Source organism: Mus caroli, unplaced genomic scaffold (genome assembly GCF_978045245.1).
Source record: "Mus caroli unplaced genomic scaffold, Mus_caroli_1 scaffold_15, whole genome shotgun sequence".
Lineage (NCBI taxonomy): Eukaryota > Metazoa > Chordata > Mammalia > Rodentia > Muridae > Mus > Mus caroli.
The window spans coordinates 82752638-82768332 of record NW_028227270.1 but is presented as its reverse complement, the minus strand read 5'-3'; the positions used below and the strand labels follow the sequence as shown (position 1 = coordinate 82768332).

At 43.5% G+C, this 15695-nt stretch overlaps 1 protein-coding gene across 1 annotated transcript in view; it reads left to right on the top strand.

Moving 5' to 3' along the window:
* Bmp6 (bone morphogenetic protein 6) overlaps positions 1-15695 on the top strand; it is a 154260-nt gene that overhangs the window by 66432 nt on the left and 72133 nt on the right. The window lies entirely within an intron of this gene.

The following is a 15695-nucleotide window of genomic DNA, read 5'->3' as shown; positions in this document are numbered from 1 at the left end:
TCTTGTGTGACAGCTTGGTAGCAGCTAACAATAGACCTCAAATTAGGGCCGTAGGTCAACCAAAAACCAATCACGAGGTAGTCTATTTGGATTAGCTCCCCGTCACCATAATGAACACTCAAGGTAAAACAAAATATAAAGACATGCACGTTGGCTCAAAGGTTTGGATGTTTTAGTCCTTGGTTAATCAGCTCTGTTATGTTGGGTCTGTGGCATCACCATCCATTGGGATGGGGACCTGGGGAACAAAACCATTCACTTCATAGCTCAGACACGTAAGTGCGGATGGGGACAGAAATGGAGTCCCTTAATTCTCTTTGAGGGCACATGCCACTGACTTGAAGACTTCCTACTAGGCCCTTCCTTTTAAAGAATTCACAAACCAGTGCTGCCGGGAAGGTCTTTGAGTGACATTTAAGATACATGGATCATAAATCAGCTTCCTCAGATGGACTTTAGATAGATAGTAAGTAACAGCCATGTCAAAGGTGGAACGTGTATGTGTGTATGTGTGATTGTGTATTCATACAAAACTGAGAAAACAATTAGCTACTCCCAGTGTGTTCATTGAACAACCATAAACTCTTTATATGTTTTTAAACCATCAAGTAAAGATAAAAAACACACACACACACACACACAAAAAAAAAACTTGGATAGTTTCTAAGTTGTATGTGACATCCTAAGAGTCCTGACACTGTGTTTATGTTTGAGTATACTCAAACATTCAGCAACACATTAAAGTTTGGAAGTTTTCACCTTCCTACTTGGGAAAATATCCATTGCAAATTATGAGGGCAGGGGCAGTCAGGAATGGCTATTTTGTTTTCTAATTTAAATAAACATTAACATAGATGATCAACCTTGTTGACATATGCCCAACCATATTAACATATATTCCAACCTTATTTGATATTTATCCCAACCAACAACACATATAAAATTCTGTATTGAATTCTACCATGTGTATGTGGCAAGGGAGAGACAGTGAGACCTTGTGGTATTGGTTCCCAGCCAATCCTTGCTATGGCTTAGCCTCACCTCTGTTTGTCTTCAGATGACATACATGTCCTTTGGAATGTGTTCTTAGTGACTGCTTGTATTTAGCACTCATAGCTCTCCCCCATGGATGTGTGGTATATGTCTGATGATTAGTGGCATATGCTTATAGCATCCAGCTTGATTTGACATATTTAGAACGAAATGTTACCTGAAATATTTACCATAGTCGGCCATCACTTGTGCTTTATCTAGTCAAGTAATGTACCCACCATGTGAGCTTCATCCTTTTGGGTGAGATGAGTTAGATTACAGTCTACCTTCTTAGCAGATTTCAAGTGTGTGATCCATGTTATTAACTGTTTTCACCATTGTACATTAGGTCTGAAGGCTTGAACCATGGAAGCTTTCTAGAGCTGAGACTTGTCCATCCTGTTCTGCATCTCCCCGTCTGTCCTGTAATCTAACAAGGTTGATGGAGAATATCTCTACAGCACTTGTTTACACAGAAAAACAACGGGAAGTTTCCAGCAATAGGTGTTTTGGGCTTCACAGCTGGCTTGTGGATAGAGGGTTGTTCTGATCCACCTTGGGGAGAGAATGTGAGGTGAAAGACACAAGGACAGAACTTCAGAGTCTCTGCGCCTAAGGCCTTTTCTTAGGGATGCCATTGTTTGAGCCCTAAGCCAGGGCCCTGAACTTCTGGGAACTTAAGTCACCCTCATAAACCACCCACACTCATGTCTGCTCTTGAACGACATTGTAAATACCACCCCCCTTGTGAATCCCAACTGGGAGATGACTCTCATTGGGCACATGGAGAGAAAACTTCTTAAAGTGTTGTGAAAGATAAACAACTGTCTTCTTTGACTACTTATAAAAGACCAGGTACAGATGGGAAGACGGTGAAGGGAAAAATGAGCTCCATGAGACCGTGATTCACATGGCTCTGTGATTGAAACTGTATGGCTGGTGTTGAAAGACAAGCAGGCAGACAGGATGGCAGATGCCCGAGTCTCCTAGGAATGGGCCACTCATACTTAAGCATCCAGTTCCAAAATGTTCTGACCAAAATACATGGGTCCAGTCTTCATTGTCTATCTTGTGGGAGATGACGTTCCCCAAATAGCCTTTTACAAATGACCCCCCTATCTTTTAAAGGTGAAGAAGGTTCTTTGGGGGTCTTTGAGCTTGAACAACCCCCAAGTCCATGGAGCGTGGCTGCTTTTCACAAACTTCCACCTGCCAAGGAAAGGGGCTGTGGGACTAGATAGCATCCTGTGCCTGAGACCCATGTCCCTGTCTTTTTGCTTATTCCACTGTGTGAGATTTTATCTAGGGAGTGGCAGAGAGTGCTTGTCGGACAGTGGCCACTTGGCAGCCATTTTGGTTCTTGGACATTAGTAGTACTAACAGAATTAAATGGGACACAAACCCTCAGTTTCTGTCACCTGTATTGTCCAGGGCTGTTTCCCACCATTGCCATTGAAGAATAGGTATCTTCCCAATTCCTCCTCCACCCCTGAGTACCTCACAAATCCACTCATCCCTGACCACTGTCATGTTCAAATATGCCTACAGACTCTTCCTCAGGGCACCAAAATAAGCCTGGCTCTTTCTTTTCCAAGTGCCCCTCTCCAGCCTATTTCCCACTCTGTACTCTAGGTTGGAAATCTTATGGATTTGCTTTTCCTCATAGGGTTGGATCTCAGTTACTGAGTTCGTATGGCTTCAGAACATAAGTGGCAAGTATATGTCTCTTCTTGGTTATCATTTCCCCCCCCAGGAAAATCCACTGGACTAGGTTTTCACATTTTCTACTCTCTCGTCTCTTCCCACTTTGATATATGCTGTGTGACAGTCCGTTTTGTGACACTGTGACTAAATGACTGATGACAGGTTTGTTCTACATAATAGAAGTTTAACTCGCTCATGTTTTAGAGTCAGAGTCAAGGGCTGGGTGGTCTCATTGACTTGATCTGTAGTGAGGGCCTTCCAGGCTGAGTACCATAACCATCATAGGAACTTGTAGGATAGTGAATGATCACTGGTAGGGAAAGAACACAGAACACAGGAAAAGAAAAAAAAAAAAAAGACAGCCTTATCGTATTATAACTTCCTTTCAATAGGACTAGCAGATCCCACAAGAATCACCTAGTCTTCCTGAAGACCATGTGCTCAACCACTTCCCGCCATGCCCTGCCTATTCCAGGTCCTATTGCCTTTCCTCATTATCAGGCTGAAGACCCTTTGCCAATACATTAGCCTTCAGAGGAGAAACCACCTCAGAAACATAGCTCTCCTGGACTTTAAGGTACCTAGTCCAGGCCAATGTGTCATGCTCATGTGGCTATAGAGCTGTTGGTTTCAGTCTTAAGCACGTGCTGGGCATCCCAGCAGTCCTCTCTACACTCTGGGATCCTTTCTTTCCACAGTGTTTTTCTGAGTTATGCAAGCAGCTACATCCGCCCTTCTGTCCCTGAGTGTTGTGGGCTGTTGATGCCTTGCAGGGTCCTCTGACAGGATCTGAGAATCCACTGTGTGCTGTCACTTTGGAGCATAAGCTCTGCCTGAGGATGAGACTCATCTTCTGGGCCCCATACTCATGTTAGTCAAAGGACAAAGAGGAGAATATCAGGGGCCTGGAAAATGAATGCGTCATTGGTAATTTGCAGCGAATATGCTGCAGTCATAACAGCTCCGGATCATACTGTCACTGTTGAAAGAAGACAAGGAAATGAGATGCCACGTGGCAGCAGCCATCACACCCAAGGTCTAGGGTGGGACAAGGGTTTGGACATGGCTGACTTAATATCACTCTGCTGTTTGAAAAAGGAAAATGCCCCATCTCTGAGGAACACTTGTCATGGTGTAAAAAGAACCAGCTGCAGTGTTTCTTAACTTAGACAAGACCTTCCCTACTGCACAGAGAAAGCTTTCTCTACCTTGGAATCACCTTACTGTCTAGAAAATTATAAGAATCCCTTCAGAAAACACATTTGCATATGGCTTTTCTTCTTTTCCTTTTTCTTTCTTTCTTTCTCTTTCTTTCTTTCTTTCTTTCTTTCTTTCTTTCTTTCTTTCTTTCTTTCTTTCTTTTGTAAGCAAACTAGAGATAGTTACTATGTTAAAGAAAAAAAAAGGAACATGCAACCATCTCTTCTTCGCTAGTCACTATAGATAAAGCACCTACTGTGTGCTGGGATTGGGGGACCCCGTGAGATTGGAATTTTGTCTCCATGTCTGTAACTTTACATGAGGAGAAACAGAGAGATCAGAGGTTTTGTTTTATATCTAGCCTGTGATTTTGAAAGAAACATAGAGGGTAGAGGTCACCAAGGAGGGACCCCAGCTCTATCTGAGGTGCTGGCTTAGATGATTAGATTCAGAGGAAAGTCCTAACAAATAAAAATAAAAATAAAAAGAGTTTCAGTAGGTAATCTAGAGCAGCCTTTCCCAACCTATGCATCGTGACTGTTGGAAGACACATGTTTCCAACGGTCTTAAGACCTCCCAACCATAAATTGATTTTTTTGTAGCTACTTTGTAATTTTTCTCAGAAATATGTGTTTTTTGATGGTTGCAACCTACAGATTGAGAACCACTGATCTAGAGGATGTGGTTGACAGAGCTAGGGGCTGCTCCAGGCTGGGGAGATGGAGAAAGGGAGTGACAGGGTACAAATCAGCTGTCACACGGAGATCTTTACCACAGAGGGGTGTGGCCAAAGAGGCCAGTCACCAGGCTCGTTGGAGGCCATTTAGACACAATTTTCTTGTTGACAACAACACACTGAAGTGATCTAATAAGGAATAATGTGGCCAGCCTGTGTGGTCTTAAGGTACTCGACAATGCACACTTGATGTGAGGCAAGTGGATGAAGTAGAATCTGGAGGTGGGAAGCCATCCTATAATATTGCCAAGGGGACAAAGGCATGGATGGAGATCTGGAGGCACAGTCAAAGTATAGGAGTGAGGATTCGGTCCCAGTTCACTTTGCACTGAACCAGAACTGGAGAGTGATGGTTGAGAGTGGAGCTGTCAAAGACCCCCAGGCACAGATCTTAAGAACTTTGGTGCGTGGTTGACTCTTAATATCATAGAGAATGAGGGGAAACCATAGATTTGTAGGAGAAACAGTTTGTCATAGGCTGAGTTAGAGGAACCATTTGAACCCATCAGGTAGACAACTAGAATTTTCAAGAAATGCCAAGACCAAAGCTGAGGAACTGCAGCCTAGATTGATACCTAACTTAATAAACATGAATGGCATTGCCCAGAAGAGTACCTGAGATTAAAAATGAGGTAGATTCTGGGATGGGCTAAGAAGCAGGTAGGTAGTGAAGAGGACTCTGGGAAGGAGGTGAGAACAGACAGCAAGGTGTGGAATGCCAAGAGGGAAGGCCAGTGGAGTCAATATGCTGTTCTACAGAGAGGTCTTAAAAAGCAGAGAAGAACTCCATCTGTGTTTCCAGAGAAAAGAGGGGGGGGGAGTAAGATGGGGGAGACAGGAAGACATAGAGACTGAGAGATAGGGAGATGGGGTGGGGAGAGAGTGAGAGAGAGAGAGAGAGAGAACTCAAGATCCATCCACCCATCCATCCACCCATCCACCCATCCATTCATGGCATGGCTCAGGGGAGGGGTATCTTGGCAGAGTCAGTGAGGGTGAAGCCAGAAGTAGCCACAGTGGCTGAGACAGGTTAGTGTTGTTTAGGAAAGTCCATTTTGGGCCAGGTGGATGGACACATGATTATTTCTCCATCCCATTCTCCACATTGTTGCTCCAAGGCCTACTAAATGGCATCCCTTCTTCCTTATGCACACAACGGCTAGAGCTAAGATTCATCTTTGATACAAGGAGATTGAGCCAGTCCTCCCCCAACTTCTTACCAGATATAAAATGGACATTTCTCTAGGTAGAGAAAAAAAAATTCAGTATGTCTCCAGTGTCTTGATTCTTAGAAAATGTAGATTTCCTTGTGATAAAGTTATTTTGTTAGAAAAAGCAACACTTAACAAATAATGTGATTTTTCCTTCTTTTTATTTACTGTAACAACCCCTGCACTGCTTAGTAATGTCAATGCATGCAATCTTAGTTCTATCTTACAACAAGATTTAATCTATAAAGAAACTAATGCCGACTATTAAAAAAAGCATAAAATTTCTAGAGTTATATAAAATCAAATCTTTACATTTTGAATTAGTGAAATAAGTTGGGAAATAGTGGTTTTATCCAGAGGGTACAAATCTGTCTGCATACTTATTCTATCTTAAATGATTCGTCTGAACCTTAGGGTCATAAAAAGAACCCAAAGGGTTTTTTTTTGGTTTTTTTTTTTTTGGTGGTTTTTAATTTTTTTTGTAATGTGGGTTAGAGTTTATTATTTGTCAACTTTAAAATTCTGAATGTAAGCCCCTTTAGTGAGTCCCACCTCTTCACAGTATGCTTCAGTGTAGAAGAACCAATCCAAAGATGAGGAGGTTTTGGTAAAGCAACAGGAAATTTTGCAGTAACTACAACAAATATACATCATCACACTCTTTGTGAGGTGACACACTGGAAATTCCAGGTGGTGCTTATTTTTAAATGTATGCTCTATTTAATGTGTCCCTAAGTTCTCAGTCTCCAAAATAAATCCAGTGTGGGCAGCACCCCATCTTCCATCCGCCATGCAGAACGTGGGCTGTTACAAATCCCAAGCAACCAAGTGTTAGAATCATTCCAGCCTTGTCTTGGCATCCAGTGCCAAGGAGCGAATATTCTAATAGGTGATGTATTTTAATCTTAATAAGCACCTAAGAATTCATTGAGTAAGAAGTTAAGGTTAGCAACTGACCTTGGCAAATGGAGGCTTATAAATTCTGTCAATGTAAAATTGGATTGTAGTTGAGGAACGAGTGTGGGTATTGAGGAAGGAGGGGCGCAAACCACCATCCTGCCAATGGGGACATTTCCTCACAAAACCGTTCTCCTTGGACATTATTCACGACTGTCCCTTTGATTTATTTTTCTCCATGGGTCTGTAAATCTCTTTCTTGGATTGAGGGTTGCATGAGTAGTAAGTTCCATGTGCGTAGAGATGGCTTGATCCTTCTCATAGACAGCAACTTTAGTAAACACAGCAACAAAATGTGAGAGGCATCAACATAAAAAGGTATTTCAGGGTCTGTGTTTAATTTTGTGTGTATTTCTTTTTTTTACTAATAGGTCTTCTCTGTGAGGGTTAGTTTCATCAAGATGGGACAAGAAGCCCAGATGCTAGCACTTGAGTAGAGGTGGCCATTGGCTCATCATTCTTGTGAGGTGTGGTGGCTTCTGCTTGTAACCATTTTGTGGATCCTCTGCATCTGTTGTTTGATTTTCTCTTTCCCTCTACACCTCCCAAACCCAAGCTAATGTGCATATGGAATTCTCTAACACTTGAATCTTAGGCTGTTAACTAGTTGACTTGTTTGTTTGGGTAAAGTACTGAAGAGTCTAAGACTTGGACTTACTGATGGGAAAAAAAAAATCACCCTGAATTTTAACCTAAGAGTGTGTCACTGCTGAGTTTATTACTTTTGTAGCATCATAACATTTGAGGGTCAAAGTCCATGTATACCTGTAGGTTAAGTAGCCGTATATATCCTTGTCATAAGTCATGGAATCGAACCAGTTACAAGACCAGAAGACTCTGGACCACTTTCCTTACTGAACATGGTCAAGTCCACGAGAAGCCCACCACCTCTTCTAGTTTGTGCTGGAAGGCCAGTGCTCTTTCTGGTATAGTGTGAATGGTTTGTATCTACAAACATCCTACGTTATTGTCATAAATGAACAGGGTGCTCTAGGACTCATTTTTTTCTATTCCTCAAGCCAATAACGTTCTCCCCCTCACTTGAAAGTGCTTCTTAGGTGTCCCACACTCAGCCACTGGACACTGACAATGTCGCACATGAATGGTCACTGGACAGATAGATTATCCACCTGTTCATGAGAAATACTTCAAAATAGTCTTTGGATTTTGAACTATGCTTAGCATTAAAAAATGCTACAAATGAATTCCCTTATATTCAGACTTTATAGTAACGCACATAACAACCAGAGGAATCTATGTAGGGTTAGAGGTGAATTTATTCCACAGACTATGTGGCTAGATGCCTGGGAAACACAGGGAAACTGGGAACGTGGTCACCAGTGGGCCCTTTTGGCAGGCAGAGGGGGTTGAATCATCTCATTACCTCATTTTTAATTATTACCTCTTGACCTCATTCACTCACTCTCCCTTACCACATCATGTACTGACTTTAATTGGTCAGTAGCCGAGGAGTAACAAGCTTACTCGAACTTTCCAACACAGCTCAAGAAAACTTGGGCTACCGCGGATTCCAAGGTTTTTGGATGGCAGAACCTGGCAGGGACTCCAAAGCAGGCAGAGAGGAGAGGGCAGCTTGTTCAACAGAATAACCTCATCTTGAAGACCTGAGAGCCAAGCTCATTTGCTAAAATTACTACACTCAGTTCTCACTTATGCATTTCAAGGATTATTTATGTTGCGGATTGTCAACGATCACCCTGCCTCGGCCAACTAAAGCAGGGGATGGAGTCAGATGCTAAATCAGTAATTGTGTATAAAGTAAGATTCAGAGAACAGCTAGTAACTTGGATTATTCAACAGGGAAGGCCTATTGGAATTACTGAAGGGATTACTGTAATAAAAATATGGCTGTTTGATTGCAGGTGGTCATTGCATGCAAGTTACCTGCCTTTTATGAGCCTCAGAGTCTCCCTAGAAGTTAGGGCTATCCCAAGATAAAACTTAAGGTTTCCTCCAATGCTGACATCCTATAAACAAGGGACTGTTAATTTAAAGGGCCAAAGGTAATGTAATGAATCGGTCAAGTAATCTTGACCAGTCTAGCTTAATAAACAAGTAACCGTGATGCCTGCCTGGTATTGTGACACAATGCCTTCAATGACCCCAGCACTTGGGAGGCAGAGGCAGGCAGCTATCTGTGAGTTTGAGGCCAGCCTGGTCTACAGCAAGATTTCTACGACAGCCAAGGTTCTTGAAGAAACAAAACCAAAGCCAAAACAAAAAAGCAAGCGATTGTGATCTCAAATCAAAGTACCATCAGCCCAAATCTATTCTAATTTCTGTTAAGTCTATACTGTTGTTTTTTGGGGGGAGGTGTTTTTGTTGTTTTAAAGAATCTATAATATTTAAAATCATGTCATCCTAGAATCTTTGAACTAGAAAAATCTTTGGTTTTAGTCTCCAGCCTTGTTACCAGTTGAGTTTTTTTTTGTTGTTGTTTTTTTGTTTTTTTTTTCTTTTACATAGACATTTGTTTGCTTAAGGGATTGGTTGCTCGTTGGTTAATGGTGAAGGGTCTGGCATTGATAAGCAGTCACATTCAGCCATGGTTTCTAGTTTCAATGATTCTTTAGCTGAGACAGGATCAGACATTCTAGGTGGCTGTAAAACAAAGCAAATGAGAAAAGGCTACAAGTCCTTGACCCTGGCTATAGTCAGCTGAGCTGGTCAGTCTCCAGCTCTACTTCAGCTTTGTGGAAAAGGGTAAGTGCTGGCCGGTCGGATGGAGCTGTCTGTGAGCGGTTCAGAATCTGTTCTCATCTGGCCACCGACTTTGGAAGAAGAAATGTGTCACACTTCTGGAATGTAGAAATCGAGTCAAAGATGATGAAGCAAAATATTTCTAACTGGAGGATTCCTCCTGGGTACATGACTGATAGATACTCCTTCGGCCTCTCAGAATTAGTATTTTTTTTTTCCGAGACAGGGTTTCTCTGTATAGCCCTGGCTGTCCTGGAACTCACTCTGTAGACCAGGCTAGCCTCTAACTCAGAAATTCACCTGCCTCTGCCTCTCGAGTGCTGGGATTAAAGGCGTGCACCACCATGCCCGGCCAGAATTAGCATTTTAAGCATATTATCTTCAGTTATGCCCTCTTAAAACCTCCTTGCAAAATTTCCAAATGGCTCTATTTATTGTTGGTTTGTTTGAAAACCAGCCCTCAACCCAGCCCTTCCTGGCTGAGCTGTGATGCACAGAGAAACTCAGTAGAGAAGCACTTGTATGGACTGATGCTTGATACCTCGGATAGGCTCTGCCAGGCTGAATCAGAATAAATCCATAAGAGCAAACTCAAGAGAACAGGAAGTGCTTTCTGTTTGGTTAGCACCAAGCTCTGAGATCCATAGTGGCCAACTGATGTGGCCCAGGACAATTGCACACTGCCATGTCATGCTTCCCAGATGGCCTTCTTATCCCCGGTGGCCTCAGGGCCCCTAACTGGCACAGTGCAAGGACTGAAGAGGCTTGTGCAGATAACAGAGCAGTGTCAGAGGAGGTTTTTGCCTCTGGACCAAGAAGATGTGTGCCAAACTGGGATGGGCGGGAGGAAGCAGGGTAAAACAGAGACACCTTCTGTGGCTCTATGAGTTCTGTAGGGAGCCTTAGGCAGGGGGTGCCCATCATGACTTCCAGGGCTCCTGAGCTGTTTCATAACAGAATGGACTGTCTGCTTGCTGGATAATCAAGCATTGTGTAGGGGTGGTGATGGTCCAATACTGAAGGAGATAGATGTGGTCTGTTTGATCTTGCTTAGAGAGACCTATGCATCCTGCCCTGAAATGTGTAGAAGACCCTGTCTGTTAGGCTGATGTGGACCACGTCCTTCACTAGGCTGAAGTTCAGAGGGCAAATTCTGCACTGGCTTCTGGACTCATGGGCCAGCAAGTGTTTGATGGGATTTCCCAGAGCTGTAGTGTGGGCACGATCCTGATATGAGCCAGTTGTTTACTTTTCTAATTCACGTCATTCCTGTCTATCAGCCACAAGAGAGAAAGCTCGCTTGTTTCTTGTTAGGTGAGATTTAAAGGGAAAGAATGAGTGATCACATTACTGAGTCGAGTGGGAAAAGTATCAAATCTCTCTGTGCTCTTAGCTCTGGTTATGCAGCTTACAGTGTCCTGTGATGGGCCTCCACTTGGAGAGTCTGGATAGTCCCAAGTGTCATCCCCCTTCCCCGGAATCTGTTGGATACAGTTGTGATAAAGGTTTAAGGGGTTTTGATAAGTCATTCCGAATCACTATCCAGGCACGGTGACCCTGGATTGGTGTCAGGGAGTTAGGAGAGCACTCTTTATCAGCTTATACCATCACCTGCTGGTGACAGAGTGGAGCAGACAGTCATCTGCGCCAGAGAGAAGGATGCTGCCACTGTTGGGGTGACCCCCCCCAAGAACAGCCCGCTAAGAGGAGGAGATGGTGGCAGTGCCTTTAGATGAACTGGAACATCTTTTGATTGTCACCTGACAATTATATATCCTGATTGTTCAATGTCAGATTACCAAGCTTTCTCTATCCCAGAGACACTCTTAGGCAGTGTCTTAGTTCCAGATGGCAAGACCAAGGTGGTAATGGAGGGGGGGGGGGCATGTGGAATTCTGGCACAGAGTACACTTGCCCTAGAGAGGTCGAGTCAGGAAGAAGTGTTGTTACTATAGGTACGCTGCTAGGTACCTGGGAATGAATCAGAAAACAGGTGAGTCCCAGATGCTATCTATACTGAGGAACCGACTTAACATATAAATAGAATAGTAGAATAGAGATGAAGTCAACTCAACCTGCGATGGATGCTAGGCAGAACATATAAGCTGGATAGGAAATTAATAGACCTTATGGGGCTGGCTAGGGCAGGTCTCCTGCACAGGAGAGTGAGTACACTGAAGCGTGAGAGAGATTGCTATGTGAGGAGAAAAGGAGGAAGATCAGCCTAGGACAGTGGTTCTCAACCTTCCTAATACTGCGATCCTTTAATACAGTTTCTAACGTTGTGGTGACCCCTAACCATTACAGTTATTTTGTTACGACTTCATAGCTGAAATTTTGCTACTCTTATGAATCATAATGTAAATATCTGATATGCAGGATATCTGATATGTGACCCCTGTGAAAGCATTGGTCGACCCCAAAGGGGTCACAACCCACAGGTTGCGAAACGCTGACCCAGTTGAAGGCAGTGATACACACAAAACACCCACGGCTGAGAGATCTTGGCCAGCTCAGATACAGATGGTTCACTGAGTGGTCAGGGGTAAAGAGGTGGAATAGGTGGGAAAGGGATTGGGTGGCCAGACCAGCTACCAAGTGCTTTCATGTTCTTGGGGAAGAGTTTGGGAGGTCTCAGCAGAATTCAGAGTGATTTGAATACAGTTGTGACACACACCTGGATAGCACTATCAGATTGATGGTCTCTGTGGACTGACACCACACTAAAAATCTTGAGGTCTTTGCCTTTCTTCTGGCGGTTGCTCTCCTTTGATTTTTATCTTCTGTTTCTTCCCAATATGCAAATGAAGCTCCATTCTGATGTCAAAGTCCGTTCTCCTTCCATGTGCACCTCCTCAAGCCTTCCTTTGTGTGATTAGCTACACCAGGCAGGAGGCTCCCCCTCGCCCCTCCCTGTCAAGGCTCCATTCGTGTGGTGTGGCGAGTCTTCTAGCAGGCCTTTCTTCCTTTTGCTTCTGAGTCCAGATGGGATTTTAGTACTAGCCTTTTTGTAATTTAGGAAATTATATTTTGTTATATTTCATTAACTTCAATATGTATGATTTTTAAAGAACCTGTCATTTCTATTGAAAGTAAGACACAGAAGCATTGTACGTACGTGCAGAGGTTTGCTCTGAGGGGATATGCAAGCTATAAATAGGAGTAATTTACTCTAGGGAAAGGGATTGGAGGTTGGCCTCAATGGGAACCCTATTCTCTATGATATACTTTCTGATTGATCAGTGTCTTCCCACATATGTGTTGCAACAAACCAACTGATGACTACAAGGAAACCTGCTGATCCGTAACTGTTAATTTTCTGAAAGCTAGTCCAAAATTCAAGTGGAGCCTACTAGTCACATGGTATCAAAGTTTGACTAGGGAAGCTTTGCCCTCTCTTAGTTATATAAACAAGTGATGTATTTCATTGAGTGTGGCATCTTAAAACTAGACAAAATACAGTCATTAATTTCAGCCTATGAAGAATCACTGTAATTTCAGTTTTCTGCATTGAAAACTCTGAGCTTCGGGGCCTTTGTGGTATCCCTTTCTGTGCTCATTGTAAAAGGTGCAGATGTCTAGAGTGGATGGAGCATTCAGGTAGTTGAGAGAGGGCCCAACTGTCATGCTAAGGAATTCCGATCTCTTTCAGATCTCCCCAGACTATAAGCTAGAGGCAAATACAAAGAAACTAAAGTATCCCTGTCCTACTTTGCTTTCCATTGCTGTGATAAACCATGACCAAGAACAACTCAAGGAAGAAAGGGTTTGCTTCATCTTTCAATTCTCAGGTAACACTTAGAACACCTTGGGTAATGTTCAACCACTGAAGGAAGCCAGGGCATGAACCTAGAGGCAGAAACTGAAGCAGGGGCCGTGGAGGAATGCTGTTGACTGGCTTGTCCTGTCCTGGTTTGCTCAGCCTGCTGTCTTATACAACCCAAGACCACCTGCCTGGGTGTGTCACCACCCACAGTGGGCTGGGCCCTCCCACATCAATCACTAATCAAGAAAGTGGTCCCCACAGGCTTGCCTCTGAGCCAATTTGGTGGAGACATTTTTTTTTTCCAGTTGAGGTTCTGTCTTCCCAAATGACTGTTCTGTCGATTTGACAAATCTAACCAGGACATTTGTTAACTTACACTTTGGAGAACTCTTTTTTTTTTTTTTCTTGCCACTTAGATTTAAACAAAAAAGAAAGACCCTGTCTCCATCTGCCACTGCGTTAGCTAAGCTTTTCTTTTAGCCACTTAAAGCATAGGGGTTTCCCGTGGCTCACGCTTCGGGAGAGCGCGGTCTATCACGGCACAGTGACTGGAGCACTCAGGTTTTGGCAGAGCCTGGGAAGTGGCTGCCTTACATTTTCACAGAACAGGACACAGAGAGCAAAAGTGGAAAGGGCCAGGCTATACCATAATCAACCATCCAAAGGTCTGGTCCCAGGGAAGCCAACTCTGTCAGCCATGCCTCCTGCCCAGAAGGGTCGTAACTTCCTAAAACAGCAGCACCAAGTTGGTCCTCAGTGTTCGAGCACACGAGCCTACAGCAGACACTTGACAGTTAAAACATAACATCTGCCATCTGTATTTTCCCAGGGCTTCCCAGGGCTTCAACATCCCCTTTCTTTTTTCCTTGCCTCCCTCTCCCCCTTTTGTTATTTGATTTAGTGACTCAGAGTTTTCAGGTATCTCTGTTACCTACTGGCACTGTACCAAAGTTTATTTAAGTGACTAATTTTATCTTACTCCTGGACTTTAATGGAGATAAGAGCTTAGAACATACAAGTATAATGGAAGGGGCCTCTTCCTCCTCTACAATTAGAAATCCATTTATTCAACGAATGTCTAATGTCTTCAGGTGTGTGTGTGTGTGTGTCTGTCTATGTCTCTCTGTGTGTATATGCCTGTGTGTGTCTGTGTGTGTGTTTCTTTCTGTGTCTCTTTGTCTGTGTGTGTGTGTGTCTCTGTGTGTAGCTGTGTTTTTGTGCCTTTGTGTGTGTGTCTGTGTGTGCCTCTCTCTGTATATGTCTGTGCGTGTGTATGTCTGTACATGTCTGTACACACACACACACACACAGGGGCTGGAGAGATGGCTCAGCATTTAAGAGCACTTCCAGAGGTCCTGAGTTCAATTCTTAGCAGCCACATGGTGGCTTACAACTATCTATAGTGAGTTCTGATGCCCTCTTCTGGTCTGCAGGTATACATGCAGATAGAGCACTCATAAATCTTTAAAAAAAAAAAAAAGAACATAAATAACACAGAGAGAGAGGGAGAGAGAGAAAGAGAGGGAGGGAGAGAGGGAGGGAGGGGAGAGAGAGAGAGAGAGAGAGGATGGAAGATATTATAATTTTTTTTTTTATCCTAGGTGTGGGCTGTGGGGCTGTTTCAGGTTGACTGTGATTTGCTTCCTGCTCTAGCAAGGGCTTGATTTTGCCAGCTGCAGATAGTTTCTCTGTGACCGTGTGATGTTTGGAATGCTGGGAACTTTTCAGAGGGTATGTAAATGCTAGGTCCCCAAGAGGGTGGGAGTGGGCACTGGGGGCTATTGGTGGTTGTTGGTCCAGGTTGGTTAGGTAGTCATGTGCAAAGAAAGAAACAAGAAGAAATGAAATATTCTACCTATAAAGATCAAATTTGTCCCAAGGAGCTCGAGGCTCCTAAGCAGCAGAAAATAGTCCAGCAATAACGTCACCCCTTTCTGACCCTGACTTTATCCGGGGATCACACTCCTTTCCTTTCTAGCCCTTTGTCTCTCATCTAGTGCTAGGGGATTGAAAGGGTGGAAGAGGGTGGAGAGGGTGGGAGAAAGAAGAACCCACAAAGTAGCCAAAGGCCTGCCACACAGCCCTGCAGACCTAGTCTTTTGTTTTGTTTTGTTTTTAATGTGTTAGTCACAGTCTTAGGTTCAAGAAACAGAGCTGCCCACTCCCTCCCATCTGTGTCTGTTCTACATATGAAGAGTCTGCTCGAAAGCCATTCAGTCCAAGAAGGGGACCTGTTACTGAGCGTAGTCGAACTGTCGTCATTTTTCCTGACTCTATTTCTGATTCCATGGCCAAACTAGGTATCTAAGTATTAGCTTTCGTTTATTTAGAGTGTGTGTGTGTGTGTGCACATGCATACATATTACAT